Source organism: Scylla paramamosain, chromosome 11, assembly GCF_035594125.1.
Source record: "Scylla paramamosain isolate STU-SP2022 chromosome 11, ASM3559412v1, whole genome shotgun sequence".
NCBI lineage: Eukaryota > Metazoa > Arthropoda > Malacostraca > Decapoda > Portunidae > Scylla > Scylla paramamosain.
This window is the reverse complement of record NC_087161.1, coordinates 23091023-23115329: the sequence shown is the minus strand read 5'-3', so window position 1 is coordinate 23115329 and position 24307 is coordinate 23091023. Positions and strand designations below refer to the sequence as shown.

General features: G+C 41.4%; 2 long non-coding RNA genes across 3 annotated transcripts in view; one reads left to right on the top strand and one right to left on the bottom strand.

The window, feature by feature from the left end:
- The first annotated feature begins 800 nt into the window (after positions 1–800).
- On the top strand, positions 801–14218 carry LOC135105084 (uncharacterized). 2 transcript variants are annotated; one of them, XR_010270701.1, is made up of 3 exons: positions 801–985; positions 12960–13205; positions 13582–14218. It is a non-coding gene; the product is annotated as an uncharacterized LOC135105084 (long non-coding RNA). The 2 variants fall into 2 exon arrangements; XR_010270700.1 differs by having other exon boundaries at positions 801–998.
- LOC135105083 (uncharacterized) overlaps positions 12954–24307 on the bottom strand; it is a 185464-nt gene continuing 174110 nt past the window's right edge. Inside the window, exon 4 of the long non-coding RNA XR_010270699.1 lies at positions 12954–13094. This is a non-coding gene — a long non-coding RNA (uncharacterized LOC135105083). The remainder of the gene's footprint in view (positions 13095–24307) is intronic.

Sequence of the window (24307 nt, the reverse complement as noted above, 5' to 3'; positions counted from 1 at the left end):
GAATATGGGTGGATAGGAAGGCCGAAAAGAGAAGTAGGCAGGAATGGGAAGAGAAAGTTTATAAAGAGACATCGGCTTTAAAAACTTACCTTTCATCGCACAGGTGTTGTAGACTAATAAACACTGGAGATCCGCGGTAATTGCCTTATATCCATGATCATCAACGTGCGACACTCGTGATTGGGATCTTTCAGAAATCAAGTTCCTTCACAAAACGAGAAAACCGACCGACACGAAACTTTCTTTTTTCTCTCTACCTTTCTTTCTCTCGCTTCCCTTCTTCTATCGCTCTCTATATCCTTCTCTCTCTCTCCTCTCCTCTATCTCTCTCCCTCTCCCTCTCTCAGCGTCGCGGTTCTCGTGTTTCACCTCACAAACTCCTCAAAACTTTCCCTCGTGACTAAGAGCAGAAAAAAGCGCATTTATCTTCCGGTTCACGTGTCTCACTTTCCAGTTAGCACTCTGATACATCCATGGATTCCCGCCGAGGCCACTCAGTCCATCGTCCATCCACCCAAGGAACACAAGCTCAGAGGGTGCTGCACTCGGAGGCAAGGAGGCAGAGTCCAGGGGAGCGGCGCGGCACACGTCCTCCCGCCACCAAGTCTCACTCGACACTGAGAGTTGGCTGGTCCCAGGGTCGTGAGGAATGTTAATGAGCTGGTTCCCCTCGCCGTCCCCAGATGGAGCTTTTATCGGCGTGTGTCGGCAGCGGCGGCGGCCCACACCTTACCAAGAGAGAGAGGAGGAGAGAGGGAGAGAAGGAGAGGAAGATAGAGAGGCAGACAGAGACGTTATCCTAGATTAATTCCCCCGTGATCTTTGGCCGCTCCAGCAGCATAGAACGTCCCACGACCAAGCTGGCGACTGTTTTACGAGACCGGGCGGGACCCTAGGCAGGCCAGGGCTCGCGGGGGACCGGGCGAGGGAGGCAGGACACGTGGGCAGACTGAGGGAGGCGGCGGCGAAGGAAGGAGCAGCCGGGGTGAGTGAGTGAGGTGAGGGCGGGCGGGCGGAGAGGGACGTGTGTGATCTGCAACGTGTAAGCGAGTCTTCTTCCTCTTACTCTCTCCGTCTCTTACTCTTCTAACACTTGGTTCTTCTTCTCTAACGCTTCTTCCCTTGCATGCACCGCCTACTTACTTATCTTTTTTCTAGCTCGTGTGTTCTTCCTCGTCCCGGTTCTTCTTTTTATTTTTGCTCTTGTTTCATTTCATCTACCACCACCACGTCCTCTTCTTGTTTTTGACTAGTTCTTCTTCGACGTCTTCCACCTCCTCCTCCTCCTTCACTTTGCCGTCCTCTCCCCTCTCATAACTCTGCCTCTGCCCTCCCTCCCGTTCCTCATCAGCCACCGTGACTTCATTCCTCACTGCTCTCAGTCGCCGTTTCTTCCTTTATTCTGTAGCACACCACGCACCTTCAAGTGATACCTCGTGCCTATTGTAACTCTCTCTCTCTCTCTCTCTCTCTCTCTCTCTCTCTCTCTCTCTCTCTCTCTCTCTCTCTCTCTCCACCAGCAGGTCCGCTCTTTACTCTGTCATGTTTGTCATCGTCCTTCTTTATTTTCTCCTTCAATCTTATTTCCTCTCTCTCTTTCTCTCTTTCTCTCACACACTCGCTCCTCTTTTCCTTCATCTCTTTCTCCTCCATTTCTCCGCCTCCTTTGCCTGCTCCTTCACTCGCCAAGACTCCGTGATACTCAACGCCCGGCGAAAAGTGAGCGAGGGAGAGGAAAAAAGAGAGACAGGAGAGGAAAGATAAATGTGACTCAATGGAAATGCGAAAAGTGAAACCTGTGTACGTTGAAGTTTAGATATTGACGCGCATTGCATATGTAAGTAAGTGCCTGTGATGTGTGTGCGTGCTTGTGTGCGTACTGAGAGACTCCGTGTGCACCTACAGTGGCTACATGTGCGTGCGTACAGTACAATGATACATGGATAAATACACAAAGAACTATTTCTGTAAGACTTGTGCGAGTATTCATGGTTTGATACATAGATAAAAGAGATTAAAATGAAATTCTATAAAGAGAACCTATTCATGGCTTCTCGTTATTTTTTTATGCCTTTTAGTGCGAGTAGTTTTGACGCGCATTAACAAATGAACATCGCAATGCGTGCCAAGTGTTCTAGCCGTGATGTAAGTACGAGGAAATAATCAGTAAATGACGCCATCAATAAGTGAATCAATAAACATAAATGGATAAAGTGAACCAATACTACTATAAATAAAAAAAATAAACTCACTTATAATTATTAATCTCCATATATTTTAATCGTGTGTTCCGCAGTGATCAAATTATGTTTAGTTAGGTGCTGGTGTGGTGACTTGAATTTGCAGTGCCTCTCTCTCTCTCTCTCTCTCTCTCTCTCTCTCTCTCTCTCTCTCTCTCTCTCTCTCTCTCTCTCTCTCTTTCTCTCTCTCCGTCAAAATATAATAGAATCTACATCAATAATACTGAATATTTCGGACAGAATACCCGACTTCATTCACCGTTTTAACAAGAACATGTACGGAACTTGCACTTACAAAATAGAGATAACAGTTACAACAACAACAACAACAACAACAACAACAACAACAACAACAACAACTACTACTACTACTACTACTACTACTACTACTACTACTATTACTACTACAATTATTACATCTATCAATAACTACTATCTTTACTACAACAACCAAATAATTATGATATAACTAGCAAAACACCACCACCACCACCACAAACAACAACAACAACAAAAACAACATTAACAACAACAACAACAATAACAACAATGATAACAATAAATCCAGCCTCCAGATTATTAAGTTAGCAGTCTTGCCACGCCGGACGCTGATGTATGCACGCCCGCGCCTCCGTGACCGCGGCTAACTCGCTGACAGCACCCCACAGAACACAACGATTATTTCTTCGCATTGCTATATTGCCCACCGCCCACCACCGCCGCTCACTCCTCTCCCACCGTCACCCACCGCTCCTCGTCTCCCACCCTCTCCTCTGTTGGCCTTACCGCCGCTTACTATTAATCTGTGATCCGCTTACCTCTCCCCACCGCCAACTGATCCAGCCACCGTCGGCCATCGTGATCCCAGTACTCTAATCTGATCCATATTCCATCACCAATCACTTGTTCACCTAATTTGTCTACTGCATATTGGTGATCCAAGCAATACATCGCTGATCCACCAAACACCTTAAGTTATAGGTTATCAATCCAGTGCTCTCTGATATACACCGCTGATCCACGCAACAATTTCCGCGACACATCGCTGATCCACCCAAATCTTCTACCGCACACCACTGATCCACATAAAACCATGCACCGCTTATCCATTTAACGTCTTTCCACCATACACGAACAATCCACTTAGTAACTTCTACATATCGCTGATCCACACGAGAAATTCCACCACACATCGTTGATCCACCCAACATCCTTCCACCACACACACAATCCACTTAACACCTTCCGCCACGCACCGCTGATCCACACAACAAACTCCGCCACTCACCGCTGATCCACATAAAACCTTTCACCACACACCGCTCTGATCCACTCAACACCTCCAACTCCCACCGCGTGTTTACCGAACAATTTCCACCACACAGCGCTAATCCACATCAAACCATCCACCCACCACTTTCCACCACACCACAAACCTACGCAATACCTACCACACACCACTATCCCACCACTTTCTACATAACGAGTTCACCTAACACCTAACCACACACATACACAGGCGGTCCACACAACCACCTTCCACCCTCCACTGCCTCGTCGCACGGAGCCCACCGCCATCACGCTACCACCACCACCACCACCACCACCACCATCACCACCGCCAAACAGCGAAACGAGAGACAAATCAAAAAGGAAATTCTTGTTTACAGCTGAGGGAAAGATTCTTGCATAGAGACAAATAATCCGAAACGCTGCAATCTTCCCGAATCCGGCGCGAGGAAAATTCAACATCATACGATCGGCGTTTTTATTGGTGTTTTCCGACCGATTTCTGATATCGGAGGTATTAGCGTAAACATTTGCTGATAACTGAGATAGCTAGGGATAACTGGAGATCGCCAGCCACCGAATACACAAATGCCAGACAAATATAAGAAAGGGAATTATCAAAATGATCAAATAAAAAAGATAGATAAATATAATAATGCTAATATGAGGTTGCTATTCTGTGATTTTCGGGAGAAGAGAGAAGGAAGGGCCGTGTTTACCTGCGCGCCGTGTTGCTCACCGCTGAACCAAACACCACACGCCCCCACACTCCGAGGATTACACCACCTGAGCCCTCTCACTGGTAGACACACTTTCCCCCTTATTAAACAGATATTTTCAGATAATAATTTTCATATTGTGGTCTCTTGAAATAGCTCTATATGCCAGTAAAGACAAAATCGTGTTATATTTCTACTTTTCTGTGTGTCTGTGCAAGCAGTTGTAACAATACTCTGAATGTTAACGAAGCAAGACCACACCAGTAAAAGGGTTAAAATTATATCCGATTACATATCCAGAGATTACATTACACGCCTAAAAGATTACACAGCACTGCACGTTACGAAACTTCGAAGATTATAATAATGAAGATTGTATAGCATTTTAAATACTACATAGCTTTATCATAGTTATATTAGATTTATAAGTATTACACCCCTAAAGATTATACGACAGTGCGCATTACATAGCCGAAGATTATATTATGTTGTACAACAAAAGATTACACCGCAAGAACTATTACACCTCCAAAGATTATATCAGAGAGCAAATTACATCCACAAAAATATTAAATCGCATTGGACATCGTACTGCTATAAAAAATTACCTTACAAAATATATTACACCCCTAGAAATTATATTACACGTCACAATACACTTTTAAGAATTATATTAAACCCCACACAACACGCCTCCCCTGCCCCCCCATAACAAAAAAAAAAAAAAAAGGAAAAAATGCTACTCAAAATACACATATCCCTCCAAAATTACACCAACAGTACATTACACCCCCTAAAGATTACATCAACACACACAGCACCCTCCCTAGATTACATCACTGGTTACAATATACCCCCACAATCCCTCTCCGAATAGTCCATATAATCCCAAATTACACCCTTAACAACCTTAAAAATTACCATCAACACGCATTACACCCCAAAAGATTATATCACACCGGAGAATTACAACAACCAGATTATATCACATACAAATTACAGCTCGTAAACTATACACCAAAGATTATATATATACACTAAATATACTGATTACAGTAGACAAATTATACATCGTAATACCGATCACACGCAGCTAATTACTACTCCAGCGTAGTGATTACACCCACTTGATTATATAGGGCCAAGAAATTACTCCCCCTGCTGATTGTTAACCGAGGTATATTTTAATTACATACACTGCATTACTTCAGACAGATTTCAGGCTTAAGTTAAAGAAGTGTAATGCGAAATTCTAGAACGCTGTTGAGTCTTTAGTGATTAAATTAGAAGGAAGCAAAGAAGAGAAGATGATAAATAAAACTGAAGGTTCTAATACGTTATAGATAAAAGAGTTGTGGAATGTAGATGAATTTGGTAATTAAACTAGGAGGGAAGGAAGAGGAGAACATGATAACTAAGACTGGTACAATAGATTCTAATACGTTATAGATAAGAACTGTGAAATGCGGATAAACGAGGGGATAGTGAATAAGATAAAGAGGCAATAAATAAAACAAAGAATATTGATCACACGAAAACTAAGACTGATTCATTAAAAAAAATAAGAATAAGAAGAAGAAGAAAAAAAAAAAAAACAGAAAACGCAGGTACATGAATAAATAAAAAAAATAAGGTAAAAAATATGATAACAATAAATAAAATAAATCAGTAAACAAATAAGAAAATAAAATCACGAACTAAAACACTGAAAACAAACAAAAATATAACAACAACAACAACAACAACAACAACAACAACAACAACAACAACAACCACTGAAACAAAACTACATACCTACGACAGACGGAGGAGATCCCAAAATCATAAAATCATCTACCTGGAGGAGGTTTGAGCCCAACAGGTGAGGGAGGCATATGGCAAGCGTCACACCTGGGCTAATTAAGGTGAGGTAAGGTGTAGGAGGGAGTGAGGGAGGGAGGGAAGGAAGGGGTTGGTGGAATAGGAAAAAGGTGGGTGGTATAAGATGAATGAGGCGGCCTTCTGGTGGTTGATAGGGTATGGAGGTGGATGAGAAGAGTGAGGAAAAAGGGTGTGGAAGAAGGATACTGGTGTGAAGATAGAGGAGTGACGAAGAATAAGAAAAAAAATAAATAAAAGGTGTCAAAGGTGAGGGAGAAAAGGTGAAGAGAATGAGTGACGAGAGAGAGAGAGAGAGAGAGAGAGAGAGAGAGAGAGAGAGAGAGAGAGAGAGAGAGAGAGAGAGAGAGAGAGAGAGAGAGAGAGAGAGAGAGAGAGAGAGAGAGTTTATTATAAAGGTTGTTAAGGAAAGAAATAGATAAGGATGACTGATTTATTGCTGCAAGGCGCCACATCGCAAGGCAAAAAGAGAAAGAAAAACCAAGAACTGACATCGCACGGTAGGAGAGAGAGAGATTAATAAACTCGAAAGAAAATTTATTACATATCATGAATACAATAACGCAAAAATACCCTTATGTCGATTGAAAATTAAAGTGCAGCTTGGGAAAAAAAAGATAATTGAAACGAGATGAATTCAGAGGGAAAAAATGTGAAAAAAAAGAAAATGCAGAGACAAGCAAATCAGTGAACACCGTAAATCATTTAGTCGTAAACGCCACAATTGTATCTTAAGAGCGCAACACGAACACGAGGATGAGCGATAGTGGAACAATGTGGCGAATACCTGTGTAGTCCAATATGGAAGACACTCAGGACTCTTCCACAGAAAACCAGATGCGCGGGATGTGTGGAAATACTAATGATTAACAGAAAAACAAAGCAGGTAATAATGATGTGAAAAATTTCTTAATAATTAGCATGTAGATGGCGCAGAAGGTATGTTCGCAATCCACGGTCGCCATTATTACGCACTCATGGAAAAAAATAACGAACACAAACCGTATCTGAAGGTTCCTCCAAGGCTGGCGAGGCGACACTGACGGAGAGTGAATAAAAAAATATCTAATTAAAATACATTAAAGTCTAAATCTGACTTGTTGGGGTGACTCTGGTATGTTATTATTATCCAAAATATGCTAAACATCCTCTCTCTCTCTCTCTCTCTCTCTCTCTCTCTCTCTCTCTCTCTCTCTCTCTCTCTCTCTCTCTCTCTCTCTCTCTGTGTGTGTGTGTGTGTGTGTGTGTGTGTGTGTGTGTGTGTGTGTGTGTGTGTGTGTGTATACGAATATGTATGCATGTTTGTGTATGTATATATGCATGTATATACACTTTATAAGATACTCATATCTCCAAGAAAGAACAAAGAGACAGGAAGAGAGACAGACTTACAGATATAGGAAGACGCACAGACAGAGAGATAATATACTGCCTATTAATACAAGAAAAAAAAAATAAAAATAAAAATAAATAAAGAAAGAAATAAAAAATAAATAAGAATAAATAAATAAATAAATAAATAAATAAATAAATAAATAATAGCGCTAGGAAAGATAAGGAAAGCGCAGAGATTATGTGTAAAAGCTGTAATAAACAACGGAAGGACGAGAGCGAAGGCGGAAGGGTGTTGGAATGACATGCTTGAATAAAAAAGAGGAGATACAGAAAAAAATAAATAAATAAAAATAAATAATAATAATAATAATAATAATAATAATAATAATAATAATAATAATAATAATAATAATAAAAGAGTGTTGAGGGAATGCCAGAGCCTGGGAAAGAGGGCAAAATCAGGGACAGGTAAACGATTATGGGTAAGAAGTGTAGAGAGGGGATGAGAAAGGGGGGAAGGCGTTGGTGCTTCACATGAAAAAAATGAAGGGGGAGGAGGTGCTTGGAAATGGAGTGTGAGGGGGAGGCTGTGAGAGAGGACAAAAAAATAGAGAAACGCAAGTAAGGTGGAGGTGCTGCAGGGAATGGGGAGTGTGGGGAAGTGGGGAAGCCATGGAGGAAGCTCGGGAGGGTAAAGAAAGGAGGGATATTGAGAACGGGAAGGGTGGAACAGAAGAAGAAAAAAAAAAAAAAAGAAATAGGGAGATGGAAGAGTGGGAGAAGGGAAGAAAGAAAAAGGGGGATATGGGAAGGGAACAGAAAGAAACAAGCAATACATGAGAGGAAGCACAATGGGAACAAGTCTCAACAGGTACAAACATGCACAGCTCACTTCTACTAATGGATTAACTCACGCCATTATCTCGCAACGCAGACACGAAGACATGAGTGTACGTATATTTAGACTTCTTTTATATAACATTATCATTCAAAGCGAGCACTGTTCCATTTCATCCTTTACAACTTTACAACCTCTTTCCCTCCCCAAAGGAAAATACGTGAAAAGCTGTTGTGTTGCACCATTGTTTTCTTTTTGCGCAATAATATTTAGGCTTTAAATAATTTAGTAGTAACTTTAGAGAAATATTAAATGTGCTTTCTATACGTTGCAGCTAATCTCTCTGTCCTACACGACAAAATAAAGGTACAGAGAGAGAGAGAGAGAGAGAGAGAGAGAGAGAGAGAGAGAGAGAGAGAGAGAGAGAGAGAGAGAGAGAGAGAGAGAGAGAGAGAGAGAGAGAGAGAGAATTGCTAACAAGAATATTTTTACTAAGTATTTGGATTTCTTGCGTAACATTAACATAAAGACAAAACACTCCTCTCAATTAATTTCAACTAAAATCACCTCACACCAAGTCTACAGTGATAATAATAGAAAAAAAAAATATATATAGAGCATTTGAATATTCTTGATCAGCGGCTGTAATACTGTGGGTGTTGTCCTTGCTGTTGTTGTGGGGGCGAGCACGCGCGTGTGCCATGCGTGCTTTTAGAGTTCTCAAACTTTCTATGTATAGTTTTGCGGCGAGGTAAAAATTGCATATTCATATTAGCAGCGAACTACACGAACAAAGTCAACTGAACAACAACAATAGCAGCAGCAACAATAACAGCAAGGAGCGACGGAACAAAGAAACCGACGCACAACTAACGATAAAAATGACAACAGCAACAGCAACAGCAACAGGGTGAGCGGGGGTATTGAGCCGTGGTCTTAAAAGTGAGGCTCTCTCTCTCTCTCTCTCTCTCTCTCTCTCTCTCTCTCTCTCTCTCTCTCTCTCTCTCTCTCTCTCTCTCTCTCTCTCTCTCCTTTAAACACACTCACACACACATACACACGAAAACGAGAGAGAGAGAGAGAGAGAGAGAGAGAGAGAGAGAGAGAGAGAGAGAGAGAGAGAGAGAGAGAGAGAGAGAGAGAGAGAGAGAGAGAGAGAGAGAGAGAGGAATGGGACAGGATACAGAAGAGAAAAAGAGATAAAAGTGACACGAACACATGACTGGAATGTGAGAAAGAAGATAAAAAGCAAAGGAGGACGAGGAAGAGATCCAAAAAATAAATGCGCCGGTAAAAAAAAAAAAAAAAAAAATGCAAGGAGGGAAAACTGCGGGAAAGCAAGAGAAAAATTATGAAAGGGTAACTTATTCTCTCTCTCTCTCTCTCTCTCTCTCTCTCTCTCTCTCTCTCTCTCTCTCTCTCTCTCTCTCTCTCTGTTATTAGTCAATACCTTTCTCAGTACTTCTTTAGCTTTCTTCCATTTTTTTTAAATAATTTTGTTTTCGTAATGCTAATCTGTCAATTAATCAATCAACTTTCGTTTTGCTTTATATCTATTCCTACATCTTTCTTTTTTTCTGCTATGCCTTACTTTTCTCTCTCCTCTCCCATCACTTTTTTTTTATTTGTTTCTCTCTTTTTCTCTCTGTTCTTCCCTCCACTACCTTAATTTTCTTTCTTTCACTTAATCTTAATTTTTCTCCTTCCTTTACTTTCTTTTCCCCTCGTCAATCTTTCCTTACTTTTCTTTTTTTATTTCCGGCATCAACATCTACATTTTCTTTACTCTATTACCCTTCTTATCTAACTATTCCCATTCTCCTATTCCATCTTTATCTCCCTTTTTCCCTCCTCCCTTCCTTTCTTATCTATGCCCCTCTTTCCTTTTTCCCCTCCCCTATTTTTACCTATTCCCCTCTTTCCTTTTTCCTCTATATCCTCCCTTTAACCTCCCTTTCCCACTCCCTCCCTTTACCTGCCTGTCCCATATACCCCCTTTGACACCTGATATCAAAACACATCATTACCATCTCCTGTCATTAACCTGCGCGTCACTGGCCCCGCACAGGTGAGTAGGTCTCTCCTCCCCCCAGCTTACCTGTCGCCTCATTACACCTGGCGCTTCCTTCCTTAATTATATTCACCTAGGTATGAAAACAGTTAATTGCCTTTCATTTCTCCAATATAGGGTAATAATTTTAACTCGGAGATTATTATAGAAAAAAATGGTAATATAGAGTGAATGTTTTGATGTTTTGATGTGTTTATTTTGTTGTGTTTTTTTTTGTGTGTGTTTCGTTGCATGTGTTGTTCAATTTGTTTGTTTATGTATGCACGTTTTATTTATCTATTTTTTTTTTTGTCACATGTTGGTTATGTCTCATTATCACTGTTAGTATTTTCATTCTGTTTCATGAAAGAGTTTTATGGTGAGTGTCTTGGTTTATTAGCTTATATATATATATATATATATATATATATATATATATATATATATATATATATATATATATATATATATATATATATATATATATATATATATATATATATATATATATATTTCTTTTTACCTTTTCATTTTATTGCTCTGCGTTAATAATGAGCTTTACAATTATACACGTACATTTATACCTGCAGCATATTTCATTAAAGGGTTAGAAATACAAGCTAACATATTCTAGTTCACATTCATATTCGTAAGTTTTCCATTACTCCATGTTATGTTTAGCAGGAAATTTGTATTACACTTACCTCCTTTGTTCATTAGCTTCTGCGTTGCTTACATCATATATTTTTTTTCAGGAAATGTTAATACACATGTTATTATAATTCAATTTCCGTGCGTTTCATCACTGTCGTGCGTAAACATTTACTGCTTTGCGTGAAAAAAATAAACTCTGAGCCACAGGTAACCGTAATTAGTTTCCAGCTCAGGTGAATCAAGTATGTCAAGGGAAAGGTAAACGTGTTATTCTTATTTGTCACCTTATGCTTCTTGATCACACCTTCATTCTCTCCCCTAGTTCTTATCCCGCTATCTCTCTCTCCCTGGCTCCTCTGTTTATTACCTTCATCTCCCCTTCCTCCATTCCTTTCTCTTTTCCCCTTATACAAACAAACCACGAAGGCGCCAGAAATGGGTGAAGATGACGAAATACCTTAAATATAACGTAATTTCGTGCGTATTTCCCCATTTCCATAGAGAACGATCTGCCTCACCTCTACCTGGAAATAGAAGAGAGGGGGGAAGAGGAGACTGCAATAATAACAAGACTAGTAAATTTTATCTCCTACCTGAAGCAGCATACTAAAAAAACTACAGCAGATCCCCCTCTTCCTCCTCTCAGGCCCGTCAGTCTATAGAAGGGGGGTCTATAGTGATAATATTTTCCTTTCTGGTGGGTAAGCTCGTCCATAATTAGTTCTCACGGGACTATGAAGGTTCAGGCGTCCGGAAGGGAAGCGCTCGACGGCAGGTGAGGCGAGGCGAGGCAAAGGTGAGTTCAGGTGAGTACAGGTGAGGTGAGGTGAGGCCGACATGTGTGTTCTGCTCTTAAAAGAAAGAAAAAAAAAAAAAAAAATCTGCTACACACCTGTATTGTTTAGCGACTCTCTCTCTCTCTCTCTCTCTCTCTCTCTCTCTCTCTCTCTCTCTCTCTCTCTCTCTCTCTCTCTGAGGACGCAAAGAGGCATATTTTCAAACACACGCGGCGTAAGTTTTCCCTCAAGTCTCCCACTGTGGGCGCCGCCGGACACAGCACGTAGGAGACTATGTAAGTACGTCCAGGGCGGTATTTTCCACCACCTGCGTTACATCCCTCTCAAGGTAATTGGTACACACACACACACACACACACACACACACACACACACACACACACACACACACACACACACACACACACACAGTCAAACTTGCAACACATTTTTTTTCGCTCTCCCGCCGCGCCGTCTCCCGGGCGTTACATAATGCAGCGGCGACCACCAGCACGGGTCTCCTAGAGGCACTTCTCCGTTTCCTTAACTTTATTCTACAGAGTTACTCTCTCCGTCCCTTCCTTCCTCCTCCCGCCCCTGTACCTTTCCGTTTTAATCTTTTTACTTTAAGACGAAGATGTTTTACGTGATTTATGTGGTTATGTGATGACCTCATTGATGTTATATGTAGCAATACAATATGATAACTTTTAATAGACATATCTTAAAATTTTGCTGCTTTCTGAAAATATTATCAATCATTTTATTTTCTATCCCTCTACATTCGATTTCGTTGAAGTGAAAAAAAGAAAAAAAGAGACAGGTGGACAGACTTAGCCCCTTTAATAATAAAATAAATACAGCCACGTAGTTTATAAATATGTGTACATAGTACTGAGTAGGATAATATCTGTTGAATTCTAAGAATAACAGCAACAGAAGCAGCAGCAACAGCAGCAGCAGCAGCAGCAACAACAACAACAGCAAAAGGAACAACAGCAAAAGGAACAACAACAACAACAACAACAACAACAACAACAACAACAACAACAACAACAACAACAACAGCAGCAGCAGCAGCAAAATAAGTTACAATAAAAAACCCCATCAGTTCTGACTAAGTCTCCGGCTGCTGGTGCTACTGTTTATGATAAAAAATGAATAACATTTACCTTCCAGGGCCGGCTTGTGTTCGGTGTGAGCTGTGGTCCTCCTGCCTCAAGGGACCACCAGCGCCGCGTCCCTCATTCCACAAACACGTGACGCGGTGGTCCTCCTCCTCCTCCCCCTCCCGGGCCTCCCAACTGAGAGACACTGAGAAAGATGAAGGACAGCGTGAGAAACATGGATACTGTGTGAGAACGACAAGAAAGCCATCAGGTCCAGTGTGACGTACAGACGAAGAGGAAAGAAATATACAATATAGTAATTAAATTTTCTTATGTTCTTGTGCTATAGCGCCAATAACCAATTCTTGCTGCATTTTTTTATTTTATTTTCAGTAGTCTTATTTCAAATCTCGCTTATGACTTGAAAAAGAAAAGAAAAAGAAAAATGGAGAGAACAGTACAAGGTCCTCTTAAAAAGACACTTTTAAATACTGGCTTACGTGAAATTAAAAACATTAATTCCACTGGCAAATAAAGTCAGTTTTTTTTTTTTCACATTTTGTATTTGCTACATTTCTTATAGTAGCAGTTTCTTAAGTAATTTAAAAATTTTCCAAAAATGTTCAAGTCTTCCGTCATTACTTGACTTCTCTTCGCTTATTTCACTCATCCACTCACGCTTCCTTCCACAGAGTTGGCACTGCGGGGACATCAAGGAGGACCCAACAGGACTCTCTCTCTCTCTCTCTCTCTCTCTCTCTCTCTCTCTCTCTCTCTCTCTCTCTCTCTCTCTCTGACTGCCAGAAAGATGATGAAGAAGAAAGGCAAGAAAGGCAGGTTTAATAATTATGTCAATTAGCTTCGTCCTTTGTCTGTTGAGTAGGAGGAGGAGGAGGAGGAGGAGAAGGAGGAGGAGGAGGAGGAGGAGGAGGAGGAGGAGGTTGCAGGAAGGGAGCAAGAAAATAATATAGAAAAAAAAATCCTGATGATTATGATAATGACGACAACGAGAATGAGGACAAGAAAAAAAAAAGGAGGGAAAAAAGAGAGAAAAAAACAATGACAACAACAGCAGCAAAGAAGACGAGGACGAAACGATTGAGGATTACAAATAATGAGAGAATAAGTAACTAAGTAAATAAGAAGAAGAAGCTCCTCGAGGTAATTATGTCTTAAAGTAGTGATGGACGCGAACAGAGATGACAAGACGCACAGGTGAGAAATGTAGCAAAGGTGTGTGTGCTTTACCTGTGTGTGTGTGTGTTTGTGTGTGTGTGTGTGTGTGTGTGTGTGTGTGTGTGTGTGTGTGTGTGTGTGTGTGTGTGTGTGTGTGTGTGGTGTGGTGTGTGTGTGTGTGATAACGAGAAGGTAAAAAATAGAGTTGGAGTGGGGGGGAGGGAGGGGGGCAGAAAAGTTTACAATAGAGACCAAATCACTACGGTGTTATTTAAAGCTTCACTAACCTTGACCTTTCACCTTTGACCTCGTGACCCATTGCACACATGAAGCTGAGAGGCCAATTCCCACACAAACACACACACACACACACACACACACACATACACACACACACACACACACACACACACACACACACACACACACACACACACACAGAAACGGACCCAAAAACAGCCTGAATACACAATGGCACAATGAATGACGTACAGACAGACAGATCAACAAAGGGACACACACACACACACACACACACACACACACAACACACACACACACACATCTGGGAAACGTGTCCATCCTTTAAAATCAAACGGAAATTAGGGAAGTGTGACCCAGGTATAGGAATTTCATGCATCTTGACATTCCACATTACTCATACTTCGAAGGGGAGGAGGAGGAGGAGGAGGAGGGGAGAGGGAGAGGACATATAGGGTACATAGGAAATACCTCTGCAATATGTAATTTATCGGTGGTCAACGCCATAAAAAAAGGTGGTACTGAAGATGAACGCGAGGCTTGAAAAGGTAACAAAGGCGTAACATAGAGGCTCGTTAACCTTTGCACCTGTGACGCAATACTCCCTAAGTACTCCTCTTACACATCCTACTCCTACTCCTCCCACTCCTACTACTCAAGTCCATCCTATCTATCCCCACGACCTTGCCCTCTCCTTCCCTACCCATTCCCTACCCTAACCCTCCCCCAGTGGTCAGTGGTCATGCCCCTGGGAGTCGAGACGATGTGCCCAGATTACACCTGGAGGCGGCGCCGTGCTAATTGGGGGCCGGCCAGGTATTTCCTAATCCGCTATAGGCCAGGTAAAGTTACACAGTGGGTGGAGGGGCGGAAGTAAGTGGGTGTTCTGGTATGTTGAATTGTGTGTTTGGGTGTGTTTTTGTATAAACTGTGTGTGTGTGTGTGTGTGTGTGTGTGTGTGTGTGTGTTAATTGCTCTCTCTCTCTCTCTCTCTCTCTCTCTCCTCTCTCCTCTCTCTCTCTCTCTCTCTCTCTCTCTCTCTCTCTCTCTCTCTCTCTCTCTCTCTCTCAAAGCAACAAAGGTTAAGGAAAGCAAACACGCAAAACATGAGTAACAGTTAAGATCAAAGGACAGATGAGGAGAAAACAGCGAAAGAAAAAGAGAGAGAGAAAAAAAAGAGAAAAAAAAAACGAGCAAGAAGAAGAAAAGATCAAATTTTTCACCTGTGGAAGAAGGCAAATTAAAGGTGTGAAAAGTAACCGAGGGAGGAGTAAAGGTGATAAAAAGAGGAGGGATACGGGAGAGAGGGAAGGCAATGAGGAATGTAGGGGAAGAGGACGAGTGTGGGAAGAGTGTGAGGGGAGCGAAGGGAAATGCATGGGGAGATAAGGAAATGCAATAAAAACTAAACATGGGGACAGATGAAAGAGGATTTGGAAGAGAGGATGGGAAGGAGGAAAGGAGAGATTTGGAGGAATGGATGGAGAAGAGAGGGATAACGTAAATAAGGGGAGGAGATAGAAGGCATGAGGGAATAAGGAAATAGAATCATATAAATAGAATAGATAAAAGGGAATAAGTAAATGGATGGCGAAGCAAAAAAAAAAAAAAAAAAAAAGGGGGATTGGAGAAATGAATGGGGAGGAGAGGAGGCAGGTGAGTAAAGGGGAAGGGGGTGGGGAAAGGAAGTGTCATTTATCACCTGTGGGAATTTCCTGTGCAAATACTAACTTTTATGTGTGTATGTGTGTGTGTGTGTGTGTGAGTGTGGGCGACACTCGTGAAAGAAATTCTGTACAAACTTTCCAGATATAATTAAATATAAAAAAAAATCTGAAGGCAAGTTTAAAATTACAAAACAAAACAAACAGCAACTTCACAAGAAAAAAAAAGAGAAAAAAAAAAACAGGTAAACACGTGAAAGAATTTAAGTCATTTTAATTAATAACGTAATTCACTCACGCACAAAATTAATTTCTGGAAAAAAAAGAAGGAATAAAAAGAAAAATCAACAATTATCCGCATTCTTTCATTTTATTTTGTTTGGTTTTCTAAAAGATCAACAAATTTCTCGCATCACGCTTTCATATTTTTTCCCTCCCTCTGTTTTCTGTTTCCGATGTGGTGTCAGAGAACCAATTAAATTCTGTGTTTGGACGTCAAGATTTAGAGTTCATTTCACGGTCTAATGAAACTTTCCCAGCCTAAAAAAATATAAAAGTTTTCTCTTGCAATGAACGTAAAAGAAAGTCTTGCTAAACTGACTGTTTCTTTCTTTTCTCCCTATATTTCCTCTTTTTTTTTCTTTCTTTTATCATCCTTTTTCTTATTTATTACCACGCTCTCTCTCTCTCTCTCTCTCTCTCTCTCTCTCTCTCTCTCTCTCTCTCTCTCTCTCTCTCTCTCTCTCTCTTCTTTGTCTTTTATTTTGATTTTCCCCATATTTTTTTTCATTTCCTTTCTCATTCTTTCATTATTTCTTATCATATTATTGTATTCCTCATTTATTTTTAAGTTTTCCCTCTCCTCTTCATCCCTTTTCAGCATTTTATCTCTTTTCTTTTATTTAAAACGAAAAAATTTCTTTTACTTTCTCATTCTTTCATTATTTCTTATATTATTGTTTCGCTCCTTTATTTCTTGTGTTTCTTCTCTTTCCCTTATTTTCTCCATTTTTCTCTCTTCCAAGCACATTATGTATTTACTCTCTCTCTCTCTCTCTCTCTCTCTCTCTCTCTCTCTCCTCTCTCTCTCTCTCTCTCTCTCTCTCTCTCTCTCTCTCTCTCTCACGAATCAAGTCTTTTAACAATTTTCCTTCTCCCTGCTCTCTTATTCTCTCCTTACACAAGATTCCACGCCTCTCCACTTCTGTTTTATCCGCCTTTCCTTGTGTCCTCTCGCCTCGCCTTACTTCAGGGGGAGAAAATATGAAAAATTCTTCCACCTCATCTTATGTCCATGAACGTGAGAAAGGCCAAAGTGTGTGGTAATAATATTTTACTAAGGTGATATTTCTCTCTCTCTCTCTCTCTCTCTCTCTCTCTCTCTCTCTCTCTCTCTCTCTCTCTCTCTCTCTCTCTCTCTCTCTCTCCTAGGTATTTTTATCATCTTTGTGGAAAATTTTGTAAGTTACTAAGGGTGTATAAGTGAGCGTACGTTTAAATGTAAGTGGAAAAGATTGTTTCCACGTTACCTCGAATATATAAGTTTAAAGCATATGTACAATAATTTATACACTTAGCTGAGACTTACAGTTCTTTTTCTCATCATTATTCTGTCGATATTCACACCAATGGAAATTCACACCTACAACAACAACAACAACAACAACAGCATCATCAACAACAACAACAACAACGACAATGACAGCAGCAGCAGCAGCAGCAACAACAACAACAACAACAACAACAACAACAACAACAACAACAGCGGCAACAACAAAGGCAACAACAACAGCAACAAGAGGAAGGGAAACGGAGATCAAGAAAGATAGCAAGGTAAATAATAATGACAAACCAATACAAGTAGAACAGGAGAGAGAGAGAGAGAGAGAGAGAGAGAGAGAGAGAGAGAGAGAGAGAGAGAGAGAGAGAGAGAGAGAGAGAGAGAGAGAGAGAGAGAGAGAGAGAGAGAGAGAGAGAGAGAGAGAGAGAGAGAGAGAAAAGAGAGGTATGTATAAACTAAGAGAGAAAATCACTATCTGCACCTTCACCTTCACCACCACCACCACCACCACCACCACCACCACCGTCATCATCATCACCATCAGTAACAATAATTAATAAAAACCTTTCAAACATGTCGAATAACACGGCTCATTTCTGTCTCTTATGGAATGTGCTTATCCATCTCCCCCCCTTTCCACCCTCCTTCCACCCCCACCCTTTAAAAAAAATACACCTGGAATGCCCCTGGCCCCCCCTCCTCCCCCATCAGGTAGCCGTCGTGTGCAGCTTTGCTAATTAGACGCACCACACCTCATGAACACACCTGTATTGGCGTGGCGGTGTCATCAGGTGGGCTCATTATACACGTAATTAACCCTATTATTAAAGTAGTTTGTTTTCTGTTGATGTTATTGGTGAAGGGGGGGAGGGTGGTGGTGGTGGTGGTGGTGGTGGTGGTAGTTTGTTGTTGTTTTTGTTGTTGTTATTTTTTTTATTACTATAGCTACTACTGTTACTACTACTACTTCTATTGTAACAACAACAACAACTTCTGCTACTACTACTACTACTACTACTACTACTACTACTACTACTACTACTGTAACTACTACAACAACAACAATAACAACAACTTCTACAACAACACTACTACTACTACTACAACTACTACTACTACTACTACTACTACTACTACTACTACTACTACTACTGTTGCTGCTACTGCTACCACTACTGCTACTACTACTACTACTACTACTACTACTACTACTAGTACTACTACTACTACTACTACTACTATTATTATTGTTATTGTTATTATTATTATTATTATTATTGATGTTGTTGTTGTTGTTGTTGTTGTTGTTGTTGTTGTTGTTGTTGTTGTTGTTATTGTTGTTATCATCCCCCTTCATTATTACTATTCATATTACTATCATGATCACATCACCAACACAGTAAAAAAAAAAACAATAAAAAATATATAATAAAAAATATATCAACACATACATACATACACATACATACATACTTACATACATACATACATACATACATACATACATACTTTATACAATCCATTACCCTTGATCTAAAAATCCATCAGACCATGTATACTTCCATCCACCCACCCACATCCATCAATCCATCCATTTCCATCGACTAAAGGAAAACACGAGTGTCGCTCCATCACTCAGTCAATTTACCTGGAAAAGAGAAACAGGAGTCGGGACAGGAAATGGGGAGGAAAAGGAAGGAGGGAAATGGGAGTGGAAATGAAGAGGGGAAGAAGACGGAGGAGGAAATGTGTTTAGCGGGAGGTGAGGCGAGGGCGGATCTTGTCTGTTATGAAGGAAGGGGAAGAAGGAGGAGGAGGAGGAGGAGGAGGAGGAGGAGGAGGAGGAGGTGGAGGAGGAGGAGGAGGAGGAGGAGGAGGAGGAGGAGGAGGAGGAGGAAAGGAGAAGGCCACAGAAAAGGGAGAAACAAAGGAAAAGGAGAAGGCAAAGAGAACGGAGAAAGAAATGGAAAGGATAATAGAGAGATAAAGGAGATAGAGAAAAAGGAGATATAGAAAAGAATGCACAAACTAAGAGAGATAGGGATAAAGAGGAATAATTAAGAATTGATGAAAAGTGTGAATAAAAGATATAAGAGGAGAGGATGAATATGTGTAGGTAAAGGAGGCGATGAGAGAGAAAACATGACAAAGGATGGAGAGAGAGAGAGAGAGAGAGAGAGAGAGAGAGAGAGAGAGAGAGAGAGAGAGAGAGAGAGAGAGAGAGAGAGAGAGAGAGAGAGAGAGAGAGAGAGAGAGAGAGAGAGAGAGAGAGAGAGAGAGAGAGAGAGGTTCAAACAAACAATTAAAGGGGGTGTTAAATATGAGCAAAGAGAAGGGTAGGATAAGGAGCGATAATGAATGAAAAGACATAAGGGAAGGAGACGATGAGAAGAATAAGTGTAAGAGTAAATGAGGAGAGAGAGAGAGAGAGAGAGAGAGAGAGAGAGAGAGAGAGAGAGAGAGAGAGAGAGAGAGAGAGCAGAGAGAGAGGACAGAAGAGAGAGAGAGAGAGAGAGAGAGAGAGAGAGAGAGAGAAGAGAGAGAGAGAAGAGAGAGAGAGAGAGAGAGAGAGAGAGAGAGAGAGAGAGAAGGAAACTGTCCTGTCTGTCCGTCTCTCCCTGTCTGGTGTTATTCTTTTCTCCCCCTCACTTCATTTCTTCTACCCAGTCTCCCCCTCTCTTCCCCCTCCTCTCCCCTCTCACCTCACCTGTTCTCCTCCCCCCACCCGCACCTCAAGCTCAGGTGGCAGGTGACTCCCTCATTAATTAGTGGTGCTAATTAGAGTTGCACCTTGATATTGTTCAGCGAGGAAAAGGCGGAACACTAGAGAGAGAGAGAGAGAGAGAGAGGAGAGAGAGAGAGAGAGAGAGAGAGAGAGAGAGAGAGAGAGAGAGAGAGAGAGAGAGAGAGAGAGAGAGAGAGAGTCAAAAGGTGTGGCACTTGACAAAGAGACACAGAAAATGAACGAAATTAGTTCATAATTAAGACAAAGAAAGAAAAAAGAAAAAAAATTATTGAACGGGACTATGAAAAGGGAAGTGACGAAGAGAGAGAGAGAGAGAGAGAGAGAGAGAGAGAAGAGGAGAGAGAGAGAGAGAGAGAGAGAGAGAGAGAGAGAGAGAGAGAGAGAGAGAGAGAGAGAGATGAGAGAGGAGAGAGAGAGAGAGAGAGAGAGAGAGAGAGAGAGAGAGAGAGAGAGAGAGAGAGAGAGAGAGAGACGAAAATGCACTCCAATTCAAATCATATAAAGCCAAGACCATAAATTAGCTTCGTCAAACATTTATACAGTTATCCAATAAATACACTTATAAACTGTCCAATTGCTCAGTTAGTAGTAGTAGTAGTAGTAGTAGTAGTAGTAGTAGAAGGAGGGCTTATGGATTTCTCTTTATCAACAATGGCATTCACAGAGGATTTATTTATGGAAAAGAGAAAACGGGAGAAGGAAATGGAAGAGAGAGACAGAGAAAAAAAAAGGAGAAATCAGGATATATGAAAAAAAAAGACCAACTGCATTTTAGGAAACGGCAGGAAATGATGATGACATTGATACAAGAAAACGGACAAGGACTCATAAAGCAGTAAATATGAACGAAAATGCTGCAAGAGAAGAATACGAAGAAATAAGAAGAAAAAAGGATAACATAAAAAAGAGAAAAAAATAAGGCAAAGTTAGAAGAAATGAAAATGCAGAAAAAAGAGAGACTGATATCGAGAAAGGAGAGGCTGAAAGAAGTGGATACCAAGAAAAAAAGAGGGGGTGGCGGGAAGAAGGGTAGGCTGGAAGGAATGATGGAGAGAAGGATAGAGAGGCGGGAGGGAGGGAAGAAAGACAGCGCTACTTGGAAGACCTTAGCCACTCTGAGGAGGTGTCTCGGTTCGATCCTCTTACGGGGATTGTGATCTTCTTTGGTGACCCTCCTCCTCCTTCTCCTCCTCCTCCTCCTCCTCGTCTTCCACGTAGCCCTCCACCCTCTTACTATAGCATAAATCTTCTTTTTCCTCCTTCATCTCCACTTCTGTCCTCTTTATGGGTCCCCTTTCTTTGTTTGTTTCAATTACTCGTACGCATGCTGAACAAAGACCATCACAGGAATTTAAGTTTATAGGGAGATAGAATTCTCCGGTGAGGTTGTCCCGTGATGTATCAATATTTCTCTCTCTGGGAATCTTGCTTTTCCAAGAATGGTGAAGCTCTGAAACTGTTGAGGAGAAGGAAGAGGAGGAGGAGGAGGAGGAGGAGGAGGAGGAGGAGGAGGAGGAGGAGGAGGAGGAGGAGGAGGAGGAGGAGGAAGATAGTAGCAGTGGTGGTAGCAGGAGCGAAGGCAGCAACGGTGAATGAGATAATCGGTGGAGGGAATAATGATGGAGATGTTGATGGAGGAGAAAGGAAGGGCTGGCGGGTGACGGAGAGAGAGGAAAGGAGAGAAGAAGAATGGGAGGGTGGGTGGGTGGGTGCGAGGATGAAGAGTTGAAGAAGAAGGTCGTGGGCCAAGAGATAAGGAGGCAGAACAAACAAAAAACAACACGACCAACGCCCCCCCCCTCCACATCACCCGCCGGAAAAAAAGAGGAACCCTTGACTTCCACACAAAAAAATAATAATAGATAGTGACATTTTTACAAACCCTTAACATCACTTAATAAATACCTTGCCCTCAGCCACACCACCCCTACAGCCGCCCATACATCCAACCCTGCACCCTGCTTAGGCACCCATAGAGGCAGGGGCACAATCTTCTCCCACTCTGTCTATGCCCAGCACTCTGAACCGCTTTGCTCTCTCACCAAGACTATTTTCAAAGGCCACAGAGATGATTAGCCAGCTTCTCAAGACCGATTCTCCTGTCGATAATGTAGAAATCTTGTTAATCTGTCACTAGAATCGTAAAAATAACCTTCAAAACTCGTGTAACTTTAACTAGAGCCTTTAGAAAATAGGGAAGGTGTCGGAAGAAGTGTTTCAAAATACGGACTTATGAAACACCCTATGCATCCTTACTATCGCCTCTACCTCGCCCCCGACAGCGCCCTAACCTCAGGCATCCCGATACAGCCTCCGTAACCACTCTATTGCGTCCCTTTTTCCCTAATCTTGCATTCTCATCTCTCTTCCCTCCCCCTTCTCTCTCGTTTTCCTCTCCTACCTATCTCTTTATCTAGTTTATTCTTTCATTTTTTTTTCAGTGTTCATCTTGCATCTTTATGTCTTCCTTCTTCGTTTTTCTTTCGTATATAATCTTCCTTCTTATTTTTTAGGCCTTATATTGTAGTACTTTTTGTTTTCCCTTTTTTTTTGTTCCTAATTTCTCACTGTTTAAGTTACCAATTTGCCTTTTTCTCTTTGACGTCTTTTAGTCTTTTGAAATTAGTCACACAATTATATCAGCTTTATCTAATACATCAATGCTGCAGCTGAATCCAAAGGAACGGGATGACGAAGCTGGAAGGGGATTCAGAAAAGAAGACCAGTTTGAGTTCGAGTCTGAATAAAACATAAATAAAAAGTAACTGTGGTATAGAACAATCTGATTACGATGCTAGAGAAAATAAGGACTTTTGGTTGAGTCAATTCAAATGAGTCATACTTCCGCTCTTTCCTATACAGTTTCTCTCTCTCTCTCTCTCTCTCTCTCTCTCTCTCTCTCTCTCTCTCTCTCTCTCTCTCTCTCTCTCTCTCTCTCTCTCGGGCAGACATATGTCAGGAGAAATGCAGAGCTGTAGCTGCATCCATAACCACTTCCTCTCTACCTCCCTCTCTCCTTTCCCCCTCCCTCCCTCTCCCACTCTCCTCCTCCTCCCCTTCCTACCGTTCCTCTTCCGAAACCCCTTCCTCTTTACATTGTATACCATGCTCCTCTTCCTCCTCCTCCATCTCTTCCTTCACTTCTTATTCTTCCTCTTCCTCTTCCTCCACATCCTTCTTTTTCTCTTTCCTCTTCCTCTTCATTCTCCTCCTTCTTTTCTTGCCCTTCTTATAAATCAGTTACATGGTAAATAAACTTAATACCCTCATTGTATAAGAGCAGAGAGAGAGAGAGAGAGAGAGAGAGAGAGAGAGAGAGAGAGAGAGAGAGAGAGAGAGAGAGAGAGAGAGAGAGAGAGAGAGAGAGAGAGAGAGAGAGAGAGAGAGAGAGAGCATAATTCATATTTCATTCCCTTGCGCCATTTCACTTATAATGCGTGAAGTGAGTGGCCACAGTGAGCGAAAAAATGTGGCGCCCAATGAGGGAATGAATGCACCTGACGAGGGCCCGGCAGGTGCACGTTGCTTTTTGTTTCGCTTCCTCCTCTTTTCATATCGTTCCTATAACTCTTTAACGCTATTTCAGTTTTTTTTTTCTTTTTTTTTCTTTCCCTCCGCAAGAGTTGAGTGCTGTCCATTTCCCTTTTGCTTCTCTCTCTCTCTCTCTCTCTCTCTCTCTCTCTCTCTCTCTCTCTCTCTCTCTCTCTCTCTCTCTCTCTCTCTCTCTCTCTCTCTCTCTCTCTCATTATTTCATCAGTGGCTATATCTTCCTTTATAAAGACTGAAGTATTTTTTTATCGATCTATCTTTTTTTATCTCGTTATTCAGTTAAATGTACATCTCCTTATCCACTACATTATTTTTTCACTGCACTAAGGTCAATGCAACACGTGTGCTTTCCTTACTTCTCCCATTCGTAGAGTGAAGGAGCTGTGTTTACTTGAAGGAGGAAGAAGATAATGATCGATGAAGAGATACGAGTAATGATCGATGGAAGATGGCAGTTATGT